The sequence below is a fragment of the Pan paniscus genome, chromosome 3 (assembly GCF_029289425.2).
Source record: "Pan paniscus chromosome 3, NHGRI_mPanPan1-v2.0_pri, whole genome shotgun sequence".
Classification (NCBI taxonomy): Eukaryota; Metazoa; Chordata; class Mammalia; order Primates; family Hominidae; genus Pan; species Pan paniscus.
The window spans coordinates 139,597,846-139,610,088 of record NC_073252.2 but is presented as its reverse complement, the minus strand read 5'-3'; the positions used below and the strand labels follow the sequence as shown (position 1 = coordinate 139,610,088).

Below are 12,243 nucleotides of genomic sequence, written 5' to 3'. Positions count from 1 at the left end.
AGAGGGCCAGATAATGTTTTATGCTTTGCAAGTCTTGCAGACTTTGTTGCCAGTGATTAACTCATCCACTGTAGTGTAAGAGCAGCTATAGACAACACATAAACAAATCGGTATGGCTGTGTTCCAATACAACTTTATTTATAAAAACAGGTGGTTGATGGATTTGAATCACCAACCACCTGCTTTGATAAATAACTAGTCGGTTTTGATAAATAAACAGTTGGTTTGCCAGCTCTTGACCACTACAGATCTCTTTTCAGTCCTAATTTAAGTACAGCTGAGAAAGTGATATCTTTAAACATCTCCAATCTTCCTATCATTAATCGCACTAAGACATTTTCAGTAATTGCTTTCAAGCTATTTTAAATTGACACCAATATGAGATTTTCAAATAAGAAATGTCCTCAAACTTAATCTGTATTCAATATCAAGGCTAAATAAGCCCCAATACAAACTATAATAACTTGGGTTACTATAATGATTTTTTAAAAAATTCATTCATACAAATATAAGACCTGAGGTTGGTATTAATTCTCATAAGGCTACCCAATATGTTTATAAGGCCTATAAATTTCAGTTTATCAAAACAAAAAAAATGATTAGGTAACTACTTCATACAAAGGTATATAAATATATGTATCTTTTTTAATGAAACACCTTTAAGTTCTTTGGAATGCTTAAAATAAGACAAATTGGTTAATTATATTGAAATGTTTCCAAAGCAAACAATAATCTATATAAATATTCTTTGAGCTGCCAGGGACAGAGGTAGCAGTAAGATTTGGACATCTTAGTTTCAATCACTATCAAAAAGCATTAATTAAACAGATAGTGGGTAAATATAGAAACACTATATTTAAACAATATATTTATATATAGAAATATATATTTAAACAATATTTAATATATATTTAAACAATATATTTATTTATAGAAATATATAAAATAAATATAGAAACACCTCAGGTAGCTTATCGTTTAAGGTAAACAAGGGATATTCATTTATGTAGCTGGAGGGGATATATGGTAGATCTCTTACCACTCTCTGATCATAGTTTTCTGTAGCACTATGTTCATGGGCTATTGTCACTTGGTGCAAATGTTTTTGAAAATGTTTGGTATAAATGTTTTTGAAAAATTCCAGCTAGTATAATTCTCCAGGGCAGGAACAATGGACAGCTTCCTCAGGGCAGCAAAGATATATTTAACCTACTGTCTGGAAACAATCAATGATATCTGTTCCTCTAGTCAGTTTTCAAAAGCACTTCATTCAAACACTCACTAAGGTGAAGAAATTATCCCAAACCATAGCACAGAAGAAGAAAAAGTTGGAAATTATCAGATAGATAGGTCTAGAAATTCCAACATAGTATCCAAAAGGAGTTCCATAAACAGACAGCAAAGAGACAACAGACAGAATGAAACAATCAAAACAGTCATAAAAGAAAAGTTTACAGAGCTGAAGTAGAACACAAGCTTTCACACTGACAGGGCATAAAAGGGATAATTGAAAAACACAGCAATTTTAAATTGAATTTCCTAATTCCAGGATAATGAAACACATGCTAATAGAAAGCTATTTAAGGACAAAAATCAGAATGAATCTGATCATGGTACTTACAAGACAAGAGAATTCATCTTCAAGGTTCTAAGTGAGAATGAGTTTGAACCTAGAAAGCTATTAGTATTTGAAAAGGAGGGCAAAAACATTCTTTCATAGCACATCTTAGAAAATATAAGACCCACAGAATGTCTATGAAATAATTAAGTAAAAAATGCATTCTAGATAAATTAAAAAGTTATTCAAAAAAGATGTGGGATATAAGAATGCAGAATTAGTAACATTTATATTTGAGTCTAAATAACTAATGGCAGTTCATTAAAGTACATTTTTGACATCATTCATTTTGCAAAAATGTGAAATTCTTGTGGTCAGAAACCTTGTGTATCTTACTAGTTACTGTACCTACAACACCTATAAGCATGCTAAGCATATAATAAGCACATATGACACAATTACTGGATTTGATTTTTAATTTGTTTATATTATTAATAGATTTTCCCTATTCTCACAACTATCAGCATCTTAGCTGCACTAGCTTCCCTAACCAGAAGGTGGCCCAGCCAGTCACTGTAATAAATACTATCCTAAATAGCACACTAACTTTACCCCACATTTCATCTTTCTGCTACATTCATCTCGCCAATTTCAAGTTCCAAACTGCTAAGTATTTCTGGAAAAACCATGCCAATATAATTTCATAAGATGTAACTTGCAATGGGCTTTCTCTACATCCTGCTAATTATTTCTTGCTCTCTCTGACATTCTGTACCATACTTTTAAATAAACTTTATTGAGATACAATTTTAAGATAATAAAATATACACTTGTTTTAAGCATACAGTATACAGTTCTGATGACACTATACACTCATGAAATTACTACCACAACCATGATATAGAAAATATTTGTAATTATAAAAAATTATCTCATCCTCCTTTTCAGTCACTGTATCATCGGTTGCAATGCTAGGAAACTAGTGATTTAGCCATGTACTTTTACAAGTAGCAATGTGCAAGGAAAATCATGGATACTCTCCCTGGGGGAAATGGTGTAGGAAAAGGAAGAGGAGGAAGTAAACTCATACTCTGATGATTATTTTATTTGTGATAATTTGAAATACACTTATGCTAATTAATTGCAAAAAGTCAAGAGAAAATTTAACTATGAAAAAAAACCCAAGCCAGACATGTATAATTTCCAAACCAAAATAAAATAAAATGAACAAACAAAACTCAAAGAATCTAACAGAAGGCTGTAATAGTAGTAGAGGTAGTGGGGACAGGCAGAAAGAGAGAAGAAAAAAAAGAAAGTGCAGTAAAAATACACAGAAAAAACAATGTGGCAGTAGTAAGTCTAAACATACCAGTAATCATTCACTCATGCAAGCAAAGATGTAAATAAACTATATTTGCTTACTAAGAGATGGATACTAACATTAGTTAAAAAGTAGACACAGAGATAAATTTTAAAATATGACTTTATAAGAAATGAAACAAAAATAAAATGATATGAAATGCTTAAAAATTACAAAAAAAAGATATGCCAAGTAAATATGACTGTAGTAACAAGAATAGATGACTGTAGTAACAAGAATAGAGAAAAAGTAGAACTCAAGTGAGAAGTACTAAACAATATAATGGATAATGCACATGGATAAAAGTTAAAACTCTCTGAGAATGTCCATTAACACTGGCTCTTGAACACCTCCCACCCCTAAGACCTAAGATTATACAGCTCAATGGTTTCTTGATACCAGACCCACTAATAGAGGGTATCCTGCCCCAGGGGCCAATAACTGTCTCCATTGCTGAGGCCCTGCTGTAATTCCACATTAACAGTGGACTGAATTTTTTAAAATGTGGTATATATACACCTTGGAATACTATGCAGTCATAAAAAGAAGGAAATCATATCCTTTGCAGCAGCATGGATGCAGCTGGAAGCCATTATCATAGGCAAAATAATGATTTTTAATGATTTTCTGTTGAAAATCAAATACTGCATCTTCTCACTTATAAGTTGGGGTAAATAGAAACTGGACACTGAGTTAGTGTGGGGGGAGGGTGGGAGGAGAACAAGGGTTGAAAAACTACTCATTGATTACTGTGCTCACTACCTGGGTGATGGCATCATTCATACACCAAACCTCAGCAACACACAATTCACCCACGTAACCAACCTGCACACATACACCCTGAACCTAAAATAAAAGTTGAGAAAATAAATAAAACCCTCTGAGAAGATATAATAGTTATGAATGTTTATGTACCTAACAGTATAGCTTCAAATTATATAGAGAAAAACAAATATGAAAAATAAGTTATAAAATATTTTAACATAGTTTTTAGAAATTTAAACATATACAGAAATCAGTAAGGCTAGCATTGATATGACAGTAAACTAGCTCTCAAAAAAAAAATTGTTGCTTTGTAGCATTTCCCAATTTTTGTTGTATAAAAACCTCACTATACTGACTTCAAAATACCAATGGCTTAAAAGCTGGTTCATAAAATTCCTAACTATTTAACCATTGGCCCTAATGAGCCAATTAGAGCTGGCTCCAGCAAACCAATGCCTAGGGCAAATTTTAAAAATACAATGAACAACCTTTTTATGTAGTATATATGTACATTTGATTAAACAGATTAGATACATGACATCCTACACCACAGTGATAGCACATTAAAAATAAACATACAGAATGTTTGTAAAAGGTCATCTATGACCTAGACCTAAAGTGTTTATGTCCTAGATCTAAAATAAAGTCTCAAACATTACACAAATCTGAATTCATACTTGTTACATTATATGATCACAAATCCAAAAAATTAATAGTATTGAACTATTAAATTGAATATTGAATTCTGAAAATTTCAATAATATTGAAATTTTTCAATATTGAAAAATTTCAATATTGAATAATATTGAATTACAAATTAATAATAAAAGAATAGCAAATAAAAAATCCCATCCACTTATAAACATAAAATTATCATTTAAAGTAATCCTGAATAAAAGAGGAAGTCAATCTGGAAATTGCACTTAATTAAAATACCTGTCCAAATGAAGTTAGAAAGATGACTGACTATAGTTACCTGGTGCTTGTTCCCCCAACTAAAAGGGATCAAAACAGTGAATAAACATCTATAATTTGACTGGAGTGACTGAGGAAGTATGCTGGAGAGCACCAGGGCAGTGGCAACATCCCTGTGAAGCACAGAAGGCGAGAATAGCACCATAGAGAGGAGAGCAAGTAATCCACTTCTGCCACAACGTCATCTTCACCAGAATTAGCTCAGAGTCAGGGAGACTTCTTCTTATGGGGTAAAGGTAAGCTCTAAATCCCCAGCAGTCCCAATTGTTACCACACATGCCAGAAATCCTTGCTGCAGGAGAGTCTCCTGGTCCTTATAGGTTTTGAATCCAGTTTGGAGATTAGCCAGAAGTTTGTACAGCTGCACTGCCTCACAGTAGGAGCCCACCTTGAACGCCTCCCACCCTTAAGACCTAAGATGATACAGCTCAATGGCTTCTTAAAACCAGACCCACTACTAGGAGCCAATAGCAACTGACTGTCTCCAACCCTGAGGCCCTGCTCTCATTCCACTATGTTCACATGAATGCTTGCACCACCACAAACTCAGCTACCTAGAGCATAGGCATGTCATAATGACCAAGACCCCAGTGTCCAAACTCACATGGCACACCACTATCTCAGGGAACAGGCAGATATGCACAGCAGGGAAGCTTCCAAACAGCCACTAGCCATGTTACCAACACATACCTGTGCTTCACAGCCAGCAAGCACTCTGAGCATGTATGTGCCTGCACCCAGCCTGGCAAGTGGTCATGTGGCAACCCACTCCCATGAAAGGCCACTGCAGAGCTGCCTGGCCTTGCTGCACCCACAAACATTCACATGCAGCCTGACATCCAGTCCTGCAGCCGCTCTGCCTCTCCAAAAGACTGCCACAGGGATGCTTGGCATTGCTGTGCTCATCTAGTTTGGTGGCTGCCCTGCCTCACTGAAAAGAAAGCCACACAGCCACCTTGCTGGCAGCATCTCTGTAAGCTCAAGCCTGGCCCAACAGCCAGCACAGCAGTAGCCACTGACTCTCTGGAGAGGTAGCCAGACAGCTTGTCAGCTCTCTGTGCCCCCACATGCCCAACCTGAAAACCAACCCAGTGCTCCCACCCCAAGAAAACTATGCCACTACCTCAAAAGCTCTCACAGCATAGACCACTGAGGCAATCACAGACATCACTGATGAGTATTACAGCCAAAGAAACTGCACAGATACCATGCTACTGAGTCCACCCAGAATCAAAGCCATTCACCATACTGAACTTATAACCTAGGACTTATCTACAGGAAATGTCTCTCCCTGAAAAAGCTACTCCATAAAATTGGAAACAAAAACTATTCTACTATATGAACAAGTATCAATGCAGAGACAAAGGAAATATAATAAAAGCAAGAAAACATGATACCCCCAAAGGAACACAATAAATCCTAGTAGAAGACCCCAAGTAAAATACTTATGAAATGCCTAAAAAATAATTAAAAATTATGATCTTTAAAAAGCTCAGTGAGATACAATAGAACACAGACAAACAATCAATAATTGGAATGAGAAATTCATAATATATAAATATAATTTTAAAAGAACCAAACAGAAATCTGGGAGCTGAAAAATTTGATAAATGAAAATTTAAAAAATACAAGTGAAATTTTTAACAATAGACTAGATCTTTCATAAAGGAATTTCTGAACTAGAAAACAGGTCTTTGAAATAACCCAGTCAGAGGAAAAACACAGAAATAAGAACAAAAGAGAATGAAGAAAGCCTACAGAATACATGGGATACAATTAGGAAAACAAATATTCACATTACAGGAATGCCAGAGGAAGAAGAAATTTTTTTAAAGGCATAGGAAATGTATTTAAGAAATAATAGCTTTAGGCTTCCCAAGTATTCAGAGAGATACAAACATCTAGATTCAGGAAGCTGAAAAGTCCCTAATTAAATTGAACCCCAAAAGATCCTTTCTGAGGCACATGATTATCAAACTGTCGGAAGTCAAAGACAAAGAATTCTAAAAGCTGCAAGACAAATGTATTAACTCACATACAAAAGGATCTCTATTAGACTATCAGATTTTTCAGCAGACTAGGAGAGAATGGCATGACATATTCAAAGTGCTGAAAATTAAAAAAAAAAAAATCAGCCAAGAACACTATATTCAGCAAAGCTATCCTTCAAAAATGAAGGAGAAATGAAGACATTCCCAGACAAACAAACACTGACAGGATTCATCACCACTTAACTGATCTTACAAGAAATGCTTAAAGGAGTGGTACAATTGGAAATGAAAGGCTGATTATTACTATAATAAAAACATGTGAAAATATAAAGCTCACCAGTATAGGTAAATCCATAAATCAAACTCAGAATATCCTAGCGCTGTAAAGTTATGCAAATCTTTTAATCCTCTAGTATGAAGGTTTAAAGTCAAAATGGTCAAAAATTACAACAGCTACATAATGGGTAAAGAAGTAAATTAAGGAAACAAATATATAAATAGTAAAGAAAAGAGAAAACATCTGGAGTATTTTTATGTGACCAAAATTAAGTTGCTATCAGATTTAAATAAACCATCAGACCCTTTATCCTTATAATAACCACAAAGAAAGATATAACACATATACAAACAAGAAGGAGAAAAGAAACCAAGCTTAGTAACACATAAAACCACCAAACCACAGAGATAAACAATAAAAGAGGAAGAAAGGAACAAAACATTTACGAAATAACCATAACCAGAAAGTAATTTTTTTAATGTTAGGAGTAAGGTATTATCTATCAATAATAACCTTGAATATAAGTGGACTAAATTCTCCAGTTAAAAGGTAGAGAGTGGCTGAATGAATTTTTAAAAGGAACCAACTATATGCTGCCAACAAGCATAACACAGACTGAAAGTGGAGGGATAGAAGAAGATATTCCATACAAACAGAAACAAAAAGCAAGCAGAAATAGCCATACTTATATCAGATAAAATAGGCATCAAGTCAAAAGAGGTAAAGAAGGTCATTATATAAAAATAAAGAAATCAATAAGAGGATGTAACAATTATAAATGTTTATGCAGCCAACACCAGAGCACCCAGATATCTAAAGCAAATATTATTAGACCTAACAGGAGAAACAGAGGGCAATACAATAATAGTAGAGGGCTTCAATATACCACTTTCAACAATGAACAGATCATCTAGACAAAAAATCAACAAAGAAACATTGGACTTAAATTATACCATAGACCAAATGGCCCTAACAGACATTTATAGAACACTGCATCCGACAGAGTACACATTCTTCTCATCTGCATATGGAACATTTTTTAGGATAGATCACATGTTAGGCCACAAAACAAGTCTTAAAATTTTTAAGAAGATAGAGATCATAACAAGTATCTTTCCTAACCATAATGCAATAAAACTAGAAATCAATACTAAAATAAAAACTTCAGAAAATTTAAAAATACATAGAAATTAAACAACTTGTTCTTAAATAACCAATGGGTCAATGAGGGAAGTAAAAGTGAAAAAAAAATTCCTTCAGACAAACAAGAATGGAAACACATCGTATCAAAACCTATGTGACATAGTGAAAGAAGCTCTGAGAGGGAAGTTTAAAATAGTAAATGCCTACACCAAAAAAGAAGAAAGATTTCTAGTAAACAATCCAATGATTCACCTCAAGGAACTAAAAATAATAAGAACAAACTAAACCCAAAATTGGTAGAAGGAAGGACAGAAATAATACAATTCAAAACATAAACAAATAAAATACAGACAAAAAAATGAATTCATATAAAAACCAAAACAGAGATTTGGCTTTTTAAAAAGATAAAAATCAACAAACCTTTACCTACGGTAAAAAACAAGTGAGAGATTCAAATAAATAAAATAAGAGATGAAAAATGAGACATAACAACTGATACTACAAAAATACAAAGGATCATGAGAGACTATTATGAATAAGTATACACCAAAATAATTGATGACATGGAAGAAATGAATAAATTTCTGGACACATATGACCTATCAAAATTAAAATAGAAAATCCACCAAGAAATAGAAAATCTGAACAGACTGATAATGAGTGAAGAAATTAATAACAATATAAATTATTATTTATTATTATCACTAATAAGTCTTCCATCATCAAAGAAAAGACCGGGACCTGAAAGCTTCACTGCTGGATTCCACCAAATATATAAAGTACTAACACCAATTCTCCTCAAACTACTGAAGAAAACTGAAGATGGGAGAATACTTTTAAACTTATTTTATAATGCCTGCATTAATCCGATTCCAAAACCAGACAAGGATACAACAAAAACATAAAACTATAGGTCAATATTGATGAGGAATATAGACACAAGATTCTTAACAAGAGAGTAGCAAACTGAATCCAACAGCATATTAAAAAAATAATTTAGTATGATTAAGTGGGATTCATCCCAGAGAAGCAAGCATGGTAAGCATGGTATAACAAGCTAATCAATAAATATGGTACAACACATTAACAGGAAGAAAAACAAAATCCAGATGATAATATGCAGAAAAGCATTTGAAAAACTTCAACATTCCTTCATGTGATGAACTCTCAAAAAATTAGACATAGAAGGAATGTATCTCAGTAGGTCATATATGACAAAACAACAGCTAACATCATACTGAAGGGGGAAGAGCTGAAAGCTTTTCTTCTAAGATTAAAGACAAGACAAGGATGCCTATCCATCACTTCTATTCAACATAGTACTGGAAATCTTACCCAGAACAATTAGGCCAGATAAATAAAAGGCATCCAAATTGGAAAGGAGGAAGTCAAATTGTCCCAGTTTGCAGATGACAAAACTTTATATATTAAAAACCCTAAAGAATTCATCAAAAAACTCTTAAAATTAACAAATTCAGTAAAGTTGCAGGACAGAAAAACAACATTTAAAAATCACCAGCATTTCTATACACCAATAATGAATTAGCTAAAATGGAAATCAAAAAGGGATCCTATTTACAATGGCTACAAAAAATTAAAAAAATCAAATACCTAGAAATAAACTTAACCAAGGAAGTGAATGATCTATATACCTTTTTTTTTTTTTTTTTTTTTCAAGATAGCAGATAGGAGGCAGTGTTAGCATGCCTTTCCCACTGGGAAAGCTGGAAAAATCCACAGACCTTTTGAAAGAAGTGATAGGCTGCAGCCTACTCCATGAGATAGGAAAAAAAATAAAAGTTCCCAGAGTATGAGACGGGGAGATTCTACCTTTGAGCACATATCCCCACTAAGGAATCTGAAAATCCAGGCCACAGAAGAAGGCCTTAATGCTACCAAGAGCTGGAACAAATTTAGGGAGCCTCGTGAAAATAAAAGTAGAAGCAGTCGCAGGAAGTGCCTTGCAGGTATTCTGAGTCTCTAGTATGAACCAAGGAAAGCCATTCCTGACTATATCTCACAGGAGCCCTCAAGAAAGTTAGCCAATGAGCTCAGGGAGGGGTCACAGGGTAAAAGAAGCTCCCAGCTGAATTTGTGATATAATTTTGAGTAGGGATGTACACCCATCAACAGAACTTGGTGGCGAGTGGGAAGAGCACTGCTGACCAGCCTTGAGGGCAGACCAGACGAGGAGGGACGTGACCCAAAAGTCATGCTTGCTATTTCTGCAGGGAAGCTTATGGCCTCAGGCAGGTCTGAGTTCTGTGCATAGGCTATGTGGACCTAAACCTGGTGCTGATAGCAGGACACTTCAGGAGCGAGATTGGCCTTGCCAACTGCAAGGAGCTGGATGAGGCTTACTGCTGCCCGCTACTCCCCAATCCCTTTGTGAAATCTTCTGCATAGCAGAGGCAGATATACTCACCTCTGGATCGTTACCCTAGTGGCCTGCAAACCACCCCATGCCTCTTACAGTGGCTGCGGCAGGCCCCACCCAAGGGGAGTCTGAGCTCAGACCCACCTAACCCTGCCCTCACCTGGTGATATTTCTCCACTCATCCTAGTAGATGAACACAAATAACATAAACTTTTGGGAGCTCTACAGCCCTGTCCATCACCTAAGAAACCAGAATAATTCCCCTGGGCAACTTAAAGCAAGCTCAAATCCCACTGCTGCTACTGCAGCTGATGCTGTCTTGCAAGCGCCACCTCCTGGCTGGAGGCCAGCCAACTCAGGCCATCACAATACCTCTCAGCAGAATATCACTGCTCTCAGGAAGGAGAAAACAGCTGTGGGATCTCAGCTTACACCACTGCCTGCAATACCCTGGCTATCCAGGGGTCCTGAGTCTGTCCACATGACAAGTTCACTATTAGTATAACCAGCATTCAAGAAAGCCGGCACACTAAGCCTATTGACAACCAAGGAATCTCAGTCTACGTCACTCCCCTGCCACCTCCATTCAAAGCAGGTGCTGGTATCCATTGCGGGGAGACTTGAAGAAAGGTCACATCACTGGATCCTTTGCAGACATTCTCCATCACCAGCCCAGAGTCTGGTAGCCCTACTGGGTGGCTAGACCCAGAAGATCAATAGTAATCACTGCAGTCCAGCTCTCAAGAAGTCCCATTTTTAGGGGAAGGGAGAGAACACCGTATCATGAGAACACCCCATGGAACAAAAGAGTCTGAACAGCAGGCTTGAGTCCCAGATCTTTCCACTGGTGGAAGGTTTCTTTCAGCAGTGACCCAAGTGCAGAGCTGGGCACAATAGAGAAAGTCAGCACCTCTACCCCAACAGGCAGGCAGCCTCTGTGATCATGAAGGGTCTTGGAGAAGAGATCCTTGTTCAACCCTGTTACATCACTGCGGACACAACTGGAGTTTCTACCACAAGAATGCAGAGTATATGTGTCTATAGACAGCCTTCCTGGAACAATTCATGGTGATTGCAGCCCAACAGGGGGAGTACTCTCCATATTCAGGCCTGCATAAGAGGCAAGGTCACAATTCCCCGCTACTTGGAGCATCAACATTCCTACACATGAAAAGAGGTGCCCGTATGATCTGAATAGCCAGAACACTGGTACAGGAGTGAGGCTATGAGGTGGATAGCTTTTCTGTTGGCCTGGCAGGGGAACTGAGGTAGCTCACACCCTTCATCCTGGTACAACCTCAGGACATCTAATTGAGAACTCCCTTAGCCACCTTCATCAAGGCTGGGATCCCTGCCCACCACTGAGTATTACATGTACCCACCTGCCTTAGCTACAACCAGTGACTACCAAGGGCTACCTCTCCTATTGGACTGAAGCCTGAATCATCAACTCAGTAAATAAAATACTGGAGTAAAATTAAATAAATAAAGTATACATCACAAGAGAATGAGATAAACTTCAAGAGATCCCTGCCATTCCAACTCCATAGGAGACAGTGAACTTGCCCACACAACAAGTACATAACTACTACAAACAACATTTGGAAAAACCAGCACACAAAGTCTCTCTATAACTAAGGAACTCATACAAAGTCTTCACCCTAAAAGCACCAAGAATTAAATTAGGCTAAAATAAAATATAAACATTAAAGTCAGATCCTTAAGAGGGAAAAAATAAAAATAAAAAACACCTCGGTCCCATCAAAAATAAATTCAAGAACAATTTAAAGAAATAGT

The 12,243-nt window shown here is 36.2% G+C and overlaps 1 protein-coding gene across 5 annotated transcripts in view; it reads right to left on the bottom strand.

Moving 5' to 3' along the window:
* IL15 (interleukin 15) overlaps positions 1 to 12,243 on the bottom strand; it is a 110,683-nt gene that overhangs the window by 19,923 nt on the left and 78,517 nt on the right. The gene's annotated exons all lie outside the window — the stretch shown is intronic.